The sequence below is a fragment of the Protopterus annectens genome, chromosome 1.part0 (assembly GCF_019279795.1).
Source record: "Protopterus annectens isolate FY-2018-M chromosome 1.part0, PAN1.0, whole genome shotgun sequence".
Classification (NCBI taxonomy): Eukaryota; Metazoa; Chordata; order Ceratodontiformes; family Protopteridae; genus Protopterus; species Protopterus annectens.
This window is the reverse complement of record NC_056725.1, coordinates 1542821387-1542839050: the sequence shown is the minus strand read 5'-3', so window position 1 is coordinate 1542839050 and position 17664 is coordinate 1542821387. Positions and strand designations below refer to the sequence as shown.

General features: G+C 36.6%; 1 protein-coding gene across 1 annotated transcript in view; it reads left to right on the top strand.

Moving 5' to 3' along the window:
* The window catches only part of MICALL1 (MICAL like 1), a 977256-nt gene that overhangs the window by 130839 nt on the left and 828753 nt on the right, over window positions 1-17664 (top strand). The window lies entirely within an intron of this gene.

The window sequence follows — 17664 nt, the reverse complement described above, 5'->3', positions numbered from 1 at the left end:
TCTAGTCTAAGACAATAGGATATCCAAGGCTAATCAGTGTAATGGCCATGTGCGGATTGTCATTTAATCAACTTCAGACTTTACCTCCTTTTTTGAGAAAGGTGAGGACCATTTGTTCTAGTGTAAACATAAGGGTACCCATCCAGTTCTCTAGGTTATGCTTGAAGGAAGACAGTAAGTCGCATTACCTGACTCATAGAGGAAGTCTTTTCCATTGCAGGGAGAGAAACTGGGTGATGAAACTGTATTTCTATCATGTCCTATTTGCTAATGTAGGTTTAGATTTCTGGTTCTAGTGTTAGCTGTACTGTTACACTTGGTGAGAAAAAGCAGGTCAAGGATAACGGAATCTCAAAGGGCACAATAAGTGGTGCAGAATTCACCCCTCTGGATCCTGTAGGACACAGAGTACAAGGTCAGAGCTTTCAGTATCTCCTGGTAACTCAGATTCTTGAGATTGGTGATTTTTGGTTAGGAATCTCTGGGACTTTTGAGTGTTTTTCATGTGTCTGATGAGGTACATGCCAGAGAGCAGATTATGTTCTACAGTGAGCCTCACCAGAGCATATTGGGCAATAATCACTTCCTTGGATTTGGAAGAGTTGCTTTTCACAGTTAGTTGTGGAATATGGTAGGTTTGCCTGACTGCAGTAGCCATATGGTGCTCAAAGAAGAGGGAGCCTTCTACCCATTTGCCCATATCTCTTAACTGTTTCACTTGGTAATGGGGGTGCTGTTTTTTAACACCTTTATTGAATTATCACTTGTGACATAGGCAAATGTACATTTATACAAAAGTAATCAAACTGTATTAAATTAAACATAATACTTCACATATATTGCTGTATGTCATATAACTTAAGCAACATTACATACATTTTTCAATTTATGCCCCTTTTTTTAAACAAGAAATATCTTTATTAAACCATCACTTATGACATAAGCAGTCATACATTTATATAAATGAAAACAAACCACACCGACACAATCCTAGTTGCAAGCATTTTAAATCACAAACCGTACTGACACACTCCCATTTTCAAACATTATACATCACTTATAATCTACCAAATCATTTTCAGTCAAACATTGCATAGCTCATTTAAGTCCTGCCTTCTTTTAAATCTCATTCTTCCCGTTTGTATTGTTACCACAATTCCCATTTTTTTTCCTATGTAGTTTGTTCCTTTTCTAAATATGTCAATTCCAGTTGTTTTATCTCTTTTGCTGTATTCACTACTTCTAATATAGTTGGTTTAAATTTTGATTTCCATTTTCTAGTAATTGCTTTTATGGCAGCCACTGTAATTAGACACAGCAAGACCCTACCATGTCTCAGCAATTCCAGTTCTATGTCATATCTCAGAAAAAGTCATCTCCTTGTCACACCAGTCCATCCCCCCCATCATCTCTGACAGTGCATCACTCAGGGAATTCTTAAAGTCCGCCGACCCACTGCACTCCCAGAAAATATGTTCCCAAGTACCTCTTTCTTCCCCGTCACACCTCCAACATTTGCTGTCTACCTAAGGAAAAATTCTCTGGAGTCCACTTGGAGTTAAAAATATCTATGTAAACATTTCCAAGCAAAACCCCTAAATCTTCTAGATTTTGTTGCATTTTTGGGTGACATATGTATATTCTCCCATTGTTTCTTTGATAATTGCTTGTCTAGTCTCTCTTCCCAACCCTTTCTAACCTCCTCTGATTGATTCATATAGTTATCATGTAATATTTTATATGCTCTACTAAGTGTTCCTTTTTTAATGGCAGTATCTTTTCTAGATTCTACTAAAAACTGTACCAGTGCTGGTCTTTCATGTAGGACCCCCCCAATTTCTTTCTCTTTGCCTATACTCTGATATTAGTCCTTGATAAGGAAGGCAATCTCTAACCTGCAGTCCAAATAAATTCTTGACCTCTTCCCATTCTATTACCTTTCCCTCTCAAATTATTTGCTTCCAATACCTTGTTTCCTTTGCCATTTTTCTCAAATAAATTCAGCTCCCTCTTGCTTAATGGTTATATCCCTAATTGCAGTTGTCCCTGTTGGTAGACTCTCCTTTCTCCATTCCCATGTTGGCTTAGTTCTTAGAATACTTTCTGCTACTTTATGGATATAATATTCTGTATGATTATTGTTATTCTCCTTAAAGGCCTGCATCCAAAATCCCCAGTCTTCCCTTGTTTCTTGAGCTTCCCTGCTATTTTAACATCATCCCTTTCTAGTTTGAATTACAGTTTATTGCTTGTGCTATGTTTAGGAACCTTAACTGTGTAGCTTTGAAATACCCCTTCAAATTGGGTAGTTCCAGTCTGCCCTTTTCTACTGGAAGAATCAGCTTAAACTACTTCACTGTTGCCGTCTTCCCCTCCCAGGTAAAGTCCTGCAGCTCTTTATTACTTGCTATCGACATCTTCTCCTGTGGTTGATAAAAATACGCCTGACCTGTGTATAAGACTAAAGGGACTAAAAACATTTTGATTGCTTGTATCTTACTATCCATATAACAAAATTTCCATTTTCTCAGTTTTTGTATTATCTTTTCTTTAGTCTCTTCCCACATATCCTTAGCTGCCACACCAGAATCATTTTTAATCCATGCTCCTAAATAATTAATTTTATCATGTCTCCATAAATACAGATATTGCTGAACCAATTTGTGTGTGGATACATCATTTACTGCTATTGCCTTTGTTTTAGCTTCATTAGTTTTGTATCTCAAAAAGATCTGAAGCTGTCGCAAAATGTTCCACAACATTGTAATGTCTCTCTCTGGTTTTGTCAGGTATAAAGTATCACCTGCAAATAGAGACAGCTTTTCTTGACTACCATGCCAATTATATACTTGAATTTGAGTCCCTTATTTTCTTTGCCAGTGGTTCTAAATATAATGCAAATAAGAAAGGGAAAAGAGGACACCCCTGCCTGGTTCCTCTGCTCAAACTGAAGTTATCAGAGAGTTCCCCACCCACTTTCATTTTTGCTTCCAATCCCTTATATATTCTCCCAATCAACTTTATCATTTTTTTCAGGAAATGCAAATGCTTACTCTGTCAAATGCTTTCTCTGCATCAAGACACACCAACAACAATGGTATCTTCTTACATTCTGCTTCTCTGTGGATCATCAGTGTTCTGTTAATGTTGTCAAATGTTTACCTCCCCACCACAAAGCCACATTGATCCACGTCTATCAATTTTTGCATTACTTTGCCATTTTTTTTAGCAATTATAGACACAAACACTTTATAATCCATGCTTTAGTATTGAAATGGGCCTGTATGAATCTGGGTCTAATGGGTCTTTAGCCTGTTTAGGTATTAAAGTTACCACAGCTTTCTTCCAAGATGTTGGTGGTACTTCTCTTAAAATACTGTTAAACAAAACTTTCCCGATCTTTTATCAGTCTTTTCCCTCCTAGCTTCCAAACTTCCATAGGAATACCATCTATTCCTGGAGATCTTCCTGTAGATTGGTTATACATAACAATTTTATCTCATCTTCTCCTACCTTGGCATATTTAATTCTTCCATAAACATTTCCATTTGCATCTTTTCTTGATTTCCATATTTCTCTGCATTATACAGACTTTCTTAGAATTTCCAAAATATTTCTAATACCTGTACAAGATCTCTTGTTACCTTACTTGTTGTAAGCTCCCTAAGCTTGGCCACAGCCCTTTCTACTTTGTTGCCTGAGTCGTCATGCTAAAAGTTTTTGTGCTCAACTGTTATTATCCAAAAACAGTTGCTTAACAGCAGTCTTTCTAAACTTGTGCATATTATTGAGGTAATCCCTTATTTTCTGCTTAGCAGTCTGCAGTTGATCCTGTTGTTCTGTGAGACTCCTCCTATTATGCAATACTTTAAAATTTGTCAGTCACTTTCTTTTATTTCCACCTTATTTTTAAACTCCATCTTAACTTTATCCCACTCCCTAGCTATATTTTCAGAAGACATTTCTATCCTCTCTAATAGCGTCTAAATAATCTACACTACCCATTCCTTAAATTTCTCTTTTTTTTTCCATCAGATAAGTGCCAGTATATCATTTTTATTTCATTTACTGTGTTTTTATTTTATTTATTGGCACATGATCTGAAATAGTTATTGGACGGGTATCAAGACCTTCAGTTAAATAGATTCATAGAATAGTACTAGGCTAAGTGCCCTTGCGAGCCATTGTAAGCCTAGCCAATTAGTCCTTGTGAGACTCAAACCCTGCACCTTGTGTTTGTAAGGCAAACACCTTAACCATTAGGCCATCCTCCCCACCCTTATGTTCCTGTGAAATGTAAATTCTGTCTAGCCTAGCCCAGTTTTTATATCTTGGGGAATAATATGTAAATTCACTCCGAACTTCTGTTACTGAATTCACATCTTCTGTGCTAAATATTTTCATAAATTTCTTCAAAAATCTACCCTCTTTTGCTATACTTTCCCTTTTGGGCCCACCAGACACTTTTTCACTGTTGCAAATCACATTCCAGTCCCCACCTATAAGTAATATTCCTTGCTGAAATCTGATTATTTCTCCCACAATTTTCTTAATCTCCATTTTAGCAGTTTTAGGTGGAATATAAACACATGCCAGTGTAATCCTTCTCCCTTGCCAGTGCCCCCGTAGCACCACAAATCTGGCATTGTTTTTATCTTCTATCACTATTATAGCTTCTTTTGCAATTAATATATGTACTCCTCTTTCTTTTGTCTCAGGTATTCCACTAAATAACCATCCTGAAAACCTTTCTTTATTGAATTCACATGTTCAGTTCTTTCAAAGTGCGTATCCTGTAACGTAGCTGTTTGCACTCTACATTTTATAATAATAAAATCTCATCTGCATTATTTCTGGATCTGTCGAAGGCCTTCGATATGGTGGATCATAAACTTCTAGTTAATACATTGCCCTCATTCGGCCTTGACAATACTGCTGTACAATGGTTTGTTTCCTACCTATCCGGTAGAAAACAAGCAGTTTTATGGCAGACCAAACTCTCTAACTTACTACCCAATACATTGGGAGTCCCGCAAGGATCTATTTTAGGGCCGCTATTATTTTCCATCTTTATCAATGATCTCCATACAGTTATTCCTAATGCTAGTTGCATACAATATGCAGATGATTCTACGTTAATTTGCTCTGGTACAACTCCCTCAGATCTACAAGAGATAACCCAGTCCACTTTCAGCAAAATAGAACACTGGCTCTCCAATCGGCGCCTGATTCTGAATCCTAAAAAAACTAAAATGTTGTTGTTTCTTCCAACAAATAAGTCTTGCCCCTTTAATTTTACTATCCAAGCCAAGGATGGGACCATAATTTCTCCAGATCTCTCAACAAAATTACTAGAGGTAACCATAGACAACAAACTAAAATATGATATACATATAAACCAAATGATCAAGACCATTAATAAGAAACTAGGCTCCTTATATAGAATAAATAGCTTCTTGACCCCTCAAGCTAAAATGGCCATTGCCCAGACTCACCTTCTCTCAGCACTCCTGTACTCGTCCCCCTTACTTCATAACATAAGCAAAACTGTCATGAACAAACTCTCCAACTGCTACAATCATATTGCTAGGTTTGTCACTGGGTCACCATATAGGACCCATCATTGTACCAACTTAGCCAAGCTTAACTGGTCTGAGCTTCCTACCCTTATTTCTTTCAATCTACTAGTCCTTACACACAAAATTATATATAACCCTGAATATGCTCCTTCCCTCAAAATGCTGCTTCCTCTATGCAACAATCCTCGTCCATTGAGGTCATCCAACCGTCTCCTAATCCAAACATTCAAAACTAATAACTCTGCTGGTGACTCCCTTCTCAACAATGCTGCAGGTAAAATTTGGAATAAACTTCCCCATGATATTATATCTATGTCTACATTAAGTCAATTCAAAGCTAAGCTAAAAACACATCTGGGTACAATACGAAATTGTCACTGCCTAAATCCGGGGTAGTTAACCTTTGGCTATACTAACAGTCATTACACCTGACTCTCCTACTTCTCCCTACTATCCTAAATCCTCTCCCTTTTTAAATAAATTATAATTGAAAAACATATGTTCTAACTTTGAATGTAAAATAATATTTCACTGTTATTCAAATTGTTTTTGTACCTATGTTTGGAGCTTTTCTCCCCGGGCCTCCGCTGAAAATGGACATGTATCCAGTCGGATCCTCCCGGTCAACAAATGTAAAATAAATAAATAAAATAAAATAAATTTTTAATGTGTTCACTCATCATTTCATTAAAATGTTGTTATTCCCACCTTTTATTTATAACACATTTTTGTTAAATGTCTAGTAGTTCTAGCTTTTGTTACATGCACACACTGTTTGACAGATTGAACTTTTATACAGTTGTTTCTTGTCATATTCATTTGAGCCTATGTCACATCTTGCAACTGTTTTATTGAAAGCCTTCAGATAAAAAAACAGACACATCCTCAATACCCCCTAAAACCTATTAACTTAATACTAACACACAAAACTACATACATTTTCAAATACTGAAGTTTTACCATCCTAATAGGACCAAAAGTCTCAAACTGGCAGCCACACTCTGACTTGAGTTAACCTAAAAAGTTAAACATGCTAAGACACATGCAGCCTGTGCTTCCATTAAGTGCCAATTGGTTTTGTCTTTTCTTTATAGCTCTCCTGTAATGGGGGGTACTGTTAGTACTTTAGGCTGCAGGGATTTGCTGCTTCCTAAAGGGGATATTACTACATTTCTGGGGTTTAGTTTCAGCTCTTTATTTTCCATACACTAGGCGTTTACTAGTGTAAGCTCAAGCATCTTCGGGGGTCTTGGAAAGTATACCCAGTTTGCAATTATCAGCAAATTTGGTCAATCAAAAGTCTTGGTTTTCAGTTTTGAGATCAGATAATTTAAATGCCTAACAAAACAGGACTGAGCACCGATTCCTGGGTGACACCACAGGCCACTTTCTCTCTGTTAGAAGAGGCACCTGCTGCCACATGGGTAATGTGCGTTCTGTCTTTGTCGGTTAGCTGTTCATCTTACCATGTAGAGATCACTGATAACTTTTTTTTTACATTTCTTTTATGTAGTTTTGTATTAAATACCTTTGTCAGACAAAGATGAGCAGCATGGTTGCTGTTGACTAATTGAGTGACCTTCTCAAAGAAGTTGACAAGATTTAACGTGCATGATTTACCTTTTGTAAAGCCAAATTGTTTTGGGTTGAACCTAATCAAAGTTTTCGATATTCTAATTAATCAGATTGGTAATGATGTACTCTATGGTTTTATAGATCAGAATTGTAAGGCTGATAAGCCTGCAATTTCCATGATCCATAGTGGGTCCCCCTTGTGGTGGGGCATCAGCATGGCAGCGTACCAGGATTTGGGAACATAGCATATACCTAGGCAAGGCTTAGGTTAAACAGTTTAAGGAGGGGGTTGGCAAGTGCATGTTTGATACTGTTTATTAGACAACTTTGTATGTGTTCAAGACCCATAGAGGAAGTGTCTTTGAAATTGCTTTAAGGATATTTCCCTAGTTATGGTAGGGCATGGGATTGAATCATTGATGACTGGAGTTGGGATGGGAATTTCAGGGAAGAAACTGGCAGAAAACTTATTGGGCAGTATATTTGCAGTGATAGGTTGGAGTGTGGTGCCCCATTGTAGAAAAGTTCAGGACAATGCTGTAGATTATTTACTAGTTTTCGAACATAACTTCTTGTCCTCCTTCAGCTATTCTTTCCTCAGATGCTAACCTCAATTCATGTGAAGCTTTGCTGGCCCTTAACATGCCCTTCAGGTTCTTGGTGAAATTTTTATAATGTCCTCATACTGAGGAGGTCTGGTCCTAAATTGTGTTTTAAGGGGTCTGTCTCATAAAAGTTTATTTTTTGACTGACAACGAAAGTAATTTAGTTTTAAATGTTGTACGTTGTAGTAGGTACAGCATTTGTCTAAGTGGGCATACAAATCCTTTGTGTAGCTGGCTTGCATATTCAGGGTCAGCTGTGGCAATGTCATGGGAAATTTCACCTTTTTGTAGTCTCTAAATAGGGTTGTGTGCTTTTCTGGGCAGTGGAGGTTCTTTGAGAGTAAATGTCACAAGTTGGTGGTTTGACATAACTGGTGAGGGGTAGGAGTATGTAGGGGGCTACATTAGTGAGGATCAGATCAAGTATGTTTTTGCCTTTGTTGTATTCTTGGACAGTTTGATCAAGAGAACATTTGTTTACTAACTCAAACTTTTTGGGTATACCCTACATTAGAGATGTAGGTGCTGTAGTCTATAGGAGGGGTAGTTAGAAGTCACCAAAGATTACAGAGTTGCTGCTTGTAGGGATATCTTCTGGGAATGCAGGAATTTTGTGCGATCGTCTGGAGTCATGGAGGGGAATCTTCAGGAGTCTCTAAGTTGGACATTTATCTTGCTTTTGAAGTAAGCAGAAGTTTTAGGGATGCGGCTTCTGATGAGACTGCAGTGTAGTTTATAACATGTCAAAGGGCAATGTAGGCACAAAACACAGTATTTTGTTGCATTTAAACCATATCTCAGTAATTACACATGCATGCATGAGGAATAGACCAAAAATAGGAGGCAAAAATCTGGACATTATGCCCAAAAATCTGGACAGTTGAGAAGTATGGTTAAGAGTTATGAGGAAGAGTATAGTGCAAAGCAATAAAATAGTGATAGGCAGTGTATGTGCACCTCATTCTGATGACCCCATATTTCGGAGGACTTTTTAAAAAAAATGGAAAGAGATAGTAGACAAGGGGGGTGTACAGGTGAGAGGAGGAAACTTCAGTGTTGCATTGAATTCAGAACTAGACAGATGGTGTTGAAAAAGGAATATCATGTTAGGACCCTGCAGCCGTTGAAGTTAAGATGAAAGAAAAAGATTTAATAGATATAAGGTAAAAAGATAGTATCCACCTTTTTCTACAAAGGAGTTCAGGGCAGTTGGCTGAATTATTTTCTTATAAGCTGGAAGGATCAGGCAGGAGTTTGTCAGAATACAGTATTAAATTGTTATATTGCATACCATGTTCCTGTATCTTTAATAGCTGTGTAGCAAAATCAAGATAGATTATATTCATGGAGATGGACTTGGTATAAGTGGTGGACTGAAGAACAGCATGGAAATGAAGTATGCTTGGTGCCATTGGATAATACCCTTGAAAAGGGATGTTATGCATGTTTTATGGTGGTAGGGGTTAAAAACGGATCCAAGGGCTTGTCTAATGGTGATAGAAGGTAAGAACAGGTGAAAGGAAGTAGGGTAAATGAGTTACAGGGTCTAACATCTGGAAAGACCAGTAATGTGCCTTCTCTCTCTTAAAGGGGGAGCTGGATCAGCTAACAATATTGCGGGCAGAATCAGAATGTATAAGCAGAAATTAATTCTACAAGGGGAAATTGTAATGTATATAGTGGACAGCATAAAGGAGAAAGATGAACAGATGTTAGATTTGCCCAGTCAAGTAAAGGTGGCCTTTAGACTATATTTTGGAAGGAATATGCCAGAAGTATGAGGTATGTGCATAGAAGGATGCTTATAAAGTCTATTGTGTAAAAAAGCATTAAATAAAGAGAACAAGTTGAAGTTCATTGCTCTTATGTTACTGTAGTTTCTGATAGCCATATATACCATAAAGAGAGGGAAAGTACAAGGTGCAGATGGATTTCCCCAAAAATGTTATAAGTGGGTGAGCATAGTAGTTATACCGATCTTGTTAGAGTATTATAATCAATTCTAGAGGACCAAAATGATCCCAGATAGAGCAAAACAGGCTAGAATTGTTCTCATACAGAAAGTGAAGGGAGATTAAACAGACTTGGCTAATTATAGGCCCATATCCATCTTGAATTTGGACATGAAAAGTTTGGCAAAGATTTTAAGAGCAGAACAAAATGGGTTTATTAAGGCCAGGCAGAGTATTGATAATTAGTGTAGTCGTCGATATCTTTTTCTTTAAAACTGTCATTACACTGGGGAAGTTTAATTTTGGTATTAAAAAGCTTTTAATGTAGTACATTGGGGCTTTCTAATATAAATATTTGGGAGAAGGAGTTTTGTGTATGTGTACATATTCAGAGTATTATGTATGGAAAATCTATCTTTGTCTTAAATAAAGGAATATCTGCAAAAAGAAAAAAACTTCCAGAGGGATTAGACAGAGATGTCTTTTATTGCGGGATTATTCTTAGTAAATGAAGAGCTAGCCTTGCAAGTTTGAGACATTACAACAGAAGCAAAAAAACAGGGTGCAAGGTTCTGTTTCAGCTGAACACTTTTATGACTGCATTTTAATGGCTAAAACATAGACTTTACCAAAAGTATGGGATATATTTGATAAATTTAACAAAGTGTCAGGACTGGAATTGAAATATAAGAAAATATTGCTGTTTGGGGGCGGGGAGAAGGAAGAGAACTGGGTACAGTCAGTGATAAATACTAGGTGGAATATCCTACCTACCTAGGTTTAGAGGTTGGATGTACATATGAAGGTTATAAGAAAATTGGAGAATCTCTATAAGAAAATAAACAAACCCATACAAAAGGGATGTTGTAGAATGTACACAAACACTATGAAGATTATGATTCTCCCTTGAATGATACATACAAGATATATATCAGTACAGTTTGACCACCCTTTAGTGAACAAGATTTAGGCCCTACTTGAGTATGTTGGTGAAGCAAACCAACATAGAATTCCAAGTCCGGAACTCTTAACTCTACTGTCTGAGTGGGGAAGAGGTTTGATTATATTCCTTCACTGGTTGTGCCATTTAGTATAATGTGATGAATTAGGTTGCGCAAAGATGCAGGATTCTGGGGAGGGAGCTCTTGTGGTTGTCTACAAAGAGAACTTGTGACTGACGCTAAGGGGAACTGGAGAATGGAGCTTAAGCAACTTGGAGATATGTGCTGAAAAGCACCTACCTACAAGAGGATATGGAATCTGGCAGACTGACGCTAAGGGGAACTGGAGAATGGAGCTTAAGCAACTTGGAGATATGTGCTGAAAAGCACCTACCTACAAGAGGATATGGAATCTGGCAGATGTTAAAGACAGAATTCCTACACACAAACAGGTAATATGAAAAGAGGCAGGCAGATGTGGATGGGAATAGTTAAATGAGCTAAGCAAGCAAGACAGTAGACAGGAGGGGAGTCCTTCATCCCCCAAAGTTATAAGAAATTGTTTCCATTTTGGGGATCAACATAGCTTCACTTTGAATACATTTATGAAGAAGCTATATGATGAATATTCAGACATTGTATATGTTGAATATTCAAACAGTGTACAAGGGAAGAAATACCGGGAGGCTTCCTGGAGCAAGTGGTACAACATGAAAAAGGGTAGAGGTACACTAATATATAAATATATCCGATGGCATAGAACCTTTAAAAGAAGAACTAGAGAGCTAGTCTAAAGAGAGTCTGGATGAATCAGGAATATATTTATGAGAAAATAATTCAAAACAATTGGAAACTTACATGGGAAAATGGATTTTATGTCAGAAAAGGGTAATATGTGTGGGATCAACAAATGAGGATCCTTCATTTGTGGTATAAAATGCTCAGTTAAGTAGGACAGGCTAGAGGAATTTCTAATTTGAAAATTTGGAGATATGTAGCTCTCTAGCATTTTCAGTTTCAGTGATTTGGGATTGTGGGAGAGCACAACAAAGATGGGAGGTAGGCTATTCAAGGGTGGGCTGAGTTATTTGGTGAAACCTCAACTTGGTCCTGGGAAGCATTAGAACTCTGGGTAGAGAGAGAGAGAGAGAGAGAGCAGAGAGAGAGAGCGAGAGAGCAGGTTGGATTAATGAGGAATTAAGTACTTAAATGTGACTTGTCATTTGTACCAAAAAACGGTCATAGCAATGGAGTGGAAAAAGGTGCAGTCTAAAAGTAGGGCATGTGGGAGTATTTTAAACTGATTTAATGATTTGAATATTGTTACATACTGAATGAAGCAGAAACTAAACCTAAAAATGGATATCTGTAATGCATTTTATTTGAATTTGAGTAAAACTAAGGGACTCTAAGTTTATATTGGATGAATAATGTTGTTCAGGTTTAATAGTGATGTTTGTGGAGGATAGAAAACATCTTGGTTATATGTACATAGGTGTATAATGTTGAAAATATTTAATTCTCAATGTATCTCAGTGGTTATGTATACATATTGTAATGCCCTTCAGACAAGACATTAAACCGAGATCTAATCTGCTTGAGATGGTGGCAGCTGAAGTAGATGCAAACGATCCCACTGCACCTGTTAAAAAGAGTAGGGGAGATTCCCCAGTACCCTGGCCGAACTTCCTCCAGTAGTACAAGTACTGCAACAGGTCTCCCCTGAAAAGAAGCCACTAGCCTAGTGGGACTAACCCAGTCAACAAAGAACAAATTAATAAAATAAAAATCAAGTTGTTGAATTGTTTGTCTTCATGTTCTTTTGTTTTGATAATTTAATAAAAAAAAATTAAAAATAGGTTCTAAAGTTTGTAAAATTCCGTTACACACATGATTGACTAATTGCATTAAATTATGTTTTACAAAATGCAGAAAAAATTGTTTTCTTTGCTTGGAGCTCAGTCAACCAAGGCATTGGCATTTTTTTTAGAAATGTATCCTTAGATGATATTTGTGCAGCAACAGCACTATGAGCTTTCACTGAATTCTTTCTGATGACACTTTAAGCTGGATATGCTGCCTATTTCCAGGTCTTCCTTCATAAAGGTTTGGTCTCATAAGGTGACCGTACAAGAAGGAAATTCTGGGACTCTTTCCTGTGCCTGATAAGGACAGGCCTCTTCTTACCAAATATGAAAGCTATGTAATTATTACATTTGGATGATGATGTTTACCCTTGTCAATGTCGCCATTTTTCTTCCCCTTGACTCCTGCTAACATGGTCCAGAGTTTCTTTGGTTTTCATTCTGATTTATTCTCCTCCAGCTTAATGGAAAAGCTATGTTCAGAGCATTTTGAGTGAAAGATGAGTAACCTGGGAAAGTTTTAGATGCATAGTTACATAACAACCAACAGCATTAGTCCTACTGTTTGGGGATGAATCTGCTGTTCTAGATGTTATGTTATGGTAAGTATATAACTTTCTGCATTTATCTTGTTTTCTTGACAGTGAAGTTTTCAGCTTGTGTATTTTATCTGGCATTGATAATGAAGTTGTTTAAGTATACTTTAGGAATACCACTTTTGCACAGCACAGAATTATATTAGTGTGTTTTTGTAAAGCCAGGGTAAAAAAAGGATTGTGAAGGTAGGAATAATGCCAAGGTAAAAATATAATGTATTTTTTTCACTGCTTTCTTGTTAATTTGCAGTCAGTGTGGTGTGTTGATGAGTAGACGTGTTATTTTATCGTCTTCAATATAAAAGCATTAAAGAATGTCTTTAAAATGTGTTGGATCTCCGGACTTGCTGTCTCCTATTGATAATGCAACAAACAAATATGAAAGACCAGAATCTGCATTTTTGAGTTGTAGTTGCTGATATCCTTAATGATTTGCATATCACTGAGGCACTGGTGTCAGTTCAGAATTCAAAGAAAGCAGACATGGCTGTACATAGACAACCTTCCAGTGGGTGCCATGATGAGTAAATGAACTCATTTTGCTGCTTGTTATATATACCCAACCGTACAGTGATGTCATGGGCATTGGGAGCTGGGGAAGAGACATAGCCTGTAAGCATGCTGTGCAAAAAAGGTGGTAGATTTTGATGTTACATTTGTGTGGAACCATCTGTGGATACTAATTATTTATAGATAGGATGAGTATTTCTGTAGTAAGCTCTAGCCTAGGAAGCTTTAGGTTTTTATGTATGTATCCTGTGTGTTTTATTGCCTTTTTTATTTTTTCTGTGTGTGTTCACAGCCTATGTATATTTAACTCTGTATTCATATGATTTCTTTATTATTTAAGTAAAATTCAATTCACTAACCTTAAAGCAGTAGTGGCTGGTGACTTCATATCAAAGGGGGGCTGCAGGAGACTGCTGAATTGGTGGGGCCAATGGGAAGGGGTGTGACCAACTAGAAAGGGGTGGAGCTGTGCTCAAAACCACAAAAACAGGGGAGTTTAATTAAATAGGCTGCCCTGGGTGCCAAACCATCATTATGAGAATCCAATCAGGACAGAATAAAGTGGAGAAGAAAAAAATATTTCGGTGTGTTGGCTACATGACAGCTTACTTAATGTCTAGATTGAAACAAAAAGATTGTGAGACATTAAAAAATAAAATTACTTTTTAAATAAATTACTGGAATGCCAAACAAGTATAAAAAGGCAGCACTCAACTCTAACCACTTCTCCTTGCACTGCAGTTCTAATTATAATTTATGTTCAGCTTTATAAAAGTACCAAGTAACATAGTGAAAGTAGCAATATTTGTGATACCCCCACTTGTAAAAATATTTCTTATCCCGAAAAGGTCAGCTGCCTGACAACTATCTACTTCCATTCTTTGAGTCACTCTAATAAAATCTCTTTCTATTGCAAAAAAAAGCGTCCAGCTAAAATGTAGCCAGTCCTGCAAAAGGTGTGCAATGCAAGCTGCACTACAAATGACAACTTGCATAGCACAGTAACAGGACAGTGCACAGAAAAGACTGGCCTAAAACAAGCTGTGGAAATGCTTTGAAATAAGATTATATTCCACAGAAGGTAACTTTGAATGGTTCTTGTGACATTTTAATATGACTGGAATAGACACAAATGACAATCTTAAAAGGAGAGGATAGCCTTGTAGCTTGAGAAATGTGACTACAAGACAGGTAGTGAAGAATTTGCAATTAAATTCCAACAATTATTTTTTCCATAGCAGTTACCCTGGAAATGCGTTTGCCACACAATTGTATATGTGACCTTTAGCTGTAAGTGACTGATAACTTACATGGGAGAAGACAGCACTGTGACAGAAGACGGAGCAATGAGACAGTTAGTGAGGAAGCTCATAAAAATGTGATGGGGAAAGATTCTGTAATGATATGCCTACTTGGCTACATTTCTACCATAGTGCTCCATTTATACTACTTGTCATATTTAACCTCATACATGCTGGTTTCCAGAAATGACAAAGTTTTATATAATGTACTACAGAGAAGGACGCAGATTCAGACAGAAGCTGTTAGGAACATATGCACTCAGTATATACAGAAGACATTTTTCTTGTGAAGCTACAGTGTCAAAAATTAACATATGCAATATACAGTTTCCTTACATTCATAAGTGAGCCTGGGTTTTCATGACTTGTTCTTTTTTTTCTCCCAAAGGCAAACATTTAAAACTTTGACTTGTAACTTCCTATAGCTAACTCATCGGCATTTAAACCTACATAACCCAAATTATATAATAACTAGAAAGGAACATTAATAAGCCATCCTTAATCTTCAAAATCGCTGAACTCTGTCTAAACCTGAGCTGCTTTGGAAGTTCAAGTAAACCAGCATACATTTTAATTATGAGATGACATTTTAGCACACTTTAAACCTCTCATTCTGAAATTTGGCATACTTTTGTGAGCAGCCTCTGACTGTGATTAAGTCTTATCTAAGTAATTTCACTTACATTAGAAATTATAATTTTTAAAGGACATTTCTCACATTCTGGTGAAATTTTGCATGGTGCTCTCTGTAGATTCTAACAATTGTATTAGTTTCTTTCCAGATAAACTCACTAAAATGTATGATGAATTCACAAACATATTTTTACAAGCCCTGTCCACTTTTTTATTGTTGTATTAGCAGTAACGACATCAATGGCATGAAATAAGAAATACATTACTGAACAGTCATGCAGTTATTGACTAGAGCTTTTTTTAATTGCATTAAAGTTGCTAACTTCTTCTAACCATAGCATGTTCCATACATTACTGGAAGTGAATACTGTTTTATATAAAGATATCCAGCTCTATCTTATCAGATATTAATCATCGACTTTAGAACCCAGTTATGAAGTCACTGCAAACATCTATGCTCATCAACACACTGACTAAAAAACTGAATGAGTTTTGGAATCCTCCTATCATAATGTATAACAATATTTAGATCTCCACTAGGTCAATCTTTTGAAATAATACACAAAGCAATGTTTCAACATCGCATTTACAAAACAACTTCAGTTTAATTGTAGACAAGTTACTAATTAAAATATGCATTTTTTTGTCTTCTGTGTAAAGGTACGTCATACATCGCTCCTAAGACAGCTAATTACTGGGGGAAGTGTGATAGGCAAGAATGACATTTTAACAAAAGTACTGTTTGCTTTGCTGTAAAAAAAAAAAAAAAACGTATGTTCAGTCTCAGATTTTTATGGAAAAAGTTTGAAAAATCAGTCTGATTTATTCCTAGTAAAAGTACAGTTTTGTTAAAAAAAAAAAAAAAAAAAAAAAAAAAAAAATCAAACATCCTCTGTTCTACAGTTTTAGACAGATACCTACCACCCATATAAAAACAGTACTCCTTTCCTTATATTTTGTAAACTATAACATTATTAGAAAGTCGACAGCAGGCTACAGGTGAAAATTAAGTTCATGGATAAAACATCAAACATTACAAATCAAATGTAGCAAACAGCAGATCACAAATTAACATTTACCAGGAGCTACTGTTACATGCTGCAGAGTAAGCAACCTGTACTCCTACAAACCCTTTCATATCTCCGTATAAACAGCGCCTCAGGTCACAGACCATAAGTCTAGTGGGATTAACATGATTAAAACAAATCTGTAAAATGTTGTTTTCTTCCAGGCAAAACTAGACACCATCACATAATGACATGCAGTTGCATTCGGTACCCACTGCCCAGTATATGATTTCAAAAGCATTTCTGTGTAGGCATTATTTCAAAAGATTTCTTAAAAAAAATTTAGTTTACAGAACAAATAGAACTAACAAGACATTGGAAAACCTAAACTGAAAAAGACGCAGACAGAGAACAAAATGTATTGCAATTAAGTTGGTAGTACAAAGATGGTCCTCCTAACAGTCAATCACCAATTTATCTTCCCTTCCTGAATAATTCAGCTACAAATCTAAGAAAAAAATAAAGGTTTTGCCATGATTTTTTTTTCATGCAGCATCCAGTGTTAAATGAAATATATGACAAATGCTAGCTTTGCCTTTTAGTCTTTTACTAATAGTACTACTGGTCTGACACAGTTTTCTTTTGTAACTTAAACTAAGCAGACTGCAGTCTGCCGTGCACATTGGAATGAAATCTGAAGTAGGTAGCTAGTTATTAGTACTGAGTAGTACAAGTCTGTGTCTGAGGAATGGGGGTTGGTTGGTTACTTGACTTATTTCCGCACTGGCACTATCGCTTCATGTGGATTTAGGTTTAGCAACAACGGCTGACAAGTCTGCTCCTCCCTCCCCAATTATGACTATAAGTAAAACGGTATCTACAGCTTTTAAATGCGTCTGTGCAGTTTTTAATTTTTACAAACTAAAACCATTTGGAGAAATAAAATTGGTGATTTTCAATTAAATCTAAATGTGCCCGACCCCGCCCACATGCTAAAGTTCACGTTCTTTTATATTTTGCTGTTTGGGCTCAGAAATGCACAAATAGTGGGAGATGTTCAGGATACACATCGTCACCGTGATAGCTCTGTTCTCTTAATT